The 1,309-nt window shown below is 39.2% G+C and overlaps 1 long non-coding RNA gene across 1 annotated transcript; it reads right to left on the minus strand.

Annotated features, from left to right (window-relative positions):
• Positions 1 to 470: 470 nt before the first annotated feature.
• Positions 471 to 926, minus strand: LOC309484303. The gene is made up of 2 exons (XR_014200839.1): positions 760 to 926; positions 471 to 532 (listed from the first exon to the last, which is right to left on the minus strand). It is a non-coding gene; the product is annotated as an uncharacterized lncRNA (long non-coding RNA).
• Positions 927 to 1,309: the final 383 nt, after the last annotated feature.

Here is a 1,309-nt window from a genome sequence, read left to right on the forward strand (position 1 = left end):
CTTTGAGCACCTTTGTCGTCCTTTACCTTTAACTGTTCCTCGGCTGCCTCTAATATTTCTGCCTGTGCTACAGCGGCTGCTGCCTCCCTCTGGAGTGTTAAAGCATCCAATTCAGCTGTGAGTCTGGTTTTCTCAAGAAGGGCTTTTGCTTCCTTCTCTGCTTGTTCAATTTTTAACTTAGCTTCTTTTTCAGCAAAGGATGCACGGACTCGTGCTGCTTCTGCCTTCGCACGGGCCCTCGCTGCTGCGCTAGCTGTTGAAACTGATGTAAGACTGCTGCCTGCACTTTTCTGCGAAGCTCTGTCGACATCCTTATTATCATCCATGGTGCTCATTCTTTGCACATAATCAACGTCGTAATTTTTCCAACTAAAGATGCCTTTTCACTGTACTGTCCTCCAATTGATGTTCTTAACCAAAATTAGACAGTCAGCTAAACTCCAGTCATGAAGAACATGTGAGTCAGAATATTGTTTCTTAGCTCTGTTTAATTGAGACTCTTGAGCATGAAGACATGAACAAAGGAGTGAAACTGAAAATAAGCACAAAAAATACAATAAGGCGAAATTGTGCCTCATACAAATACTAACAAGCTTAATTACAATGAAATATAGTCTTTTCAGTAAAGTGTCTCAGTAAACAATCAGTTCACGAATTGAAATCAAAGATTTATACTCAAATATAGTTTTACATCAACATGAAATTAGCTCAAATCTATTATTAGAAATACTGTAAACAGAAAATACATAAACTACTTACAGGCAGTTCTTGCTTAGGAGAAATCGAAACATAACAGGATAATTGCAGCTGGAACGATCTTCACCATGTGCTTTGACTAATAAACTAACTTCCTGATTCAGCCTGCAATACCATACATGACCGCTAGAGGTCCTAATTACTCTAACAAGGAGAATACCCAAAGGGCAGAACAGTTGCCGTTTGTGGAGCCTGTGGTGTCTAGAGAGACCGCATTTTTTTTACAGTGTGTTCAGGGGACAGGCAGCTAGCGGATAGTGTTTGCTGTATGTGACAAAAAATGTTTTGGCCTAAAAAACGCGTGGCATCACTTAGAGCACCTTTAAAGCAGCCAGGCTAGCTTTTTAGAAGAGGATAGAAGTGTGTATAAGCTTTGATGAGCTGGATTAAGAGAGAAGGGGCAAATGCAGGATGTCATTTGAACATCGTTCAGGTTACTCAAATAATGATGAATAGAAACCTAAAATAAAATCGATTTTCTGTCCTTATTTTCATCATCAGTCTGAATTTGGTTTTATTTCTGTAAAATAGTTTAGAAGAGGTTACAAAGTAG

Source organism: Leuciscus leuciscus (assembly GCF_965113295.1).
Source record: "Leuciscus leuciscus genome assembly, chromosome: 20".
Lineage (NCBI taxonomy): Eukaryota > Metazoa > Chordata > Actinopteri > Cypriniformes > Leuciscidae > Leuciscus > Leuciscus leuciscus.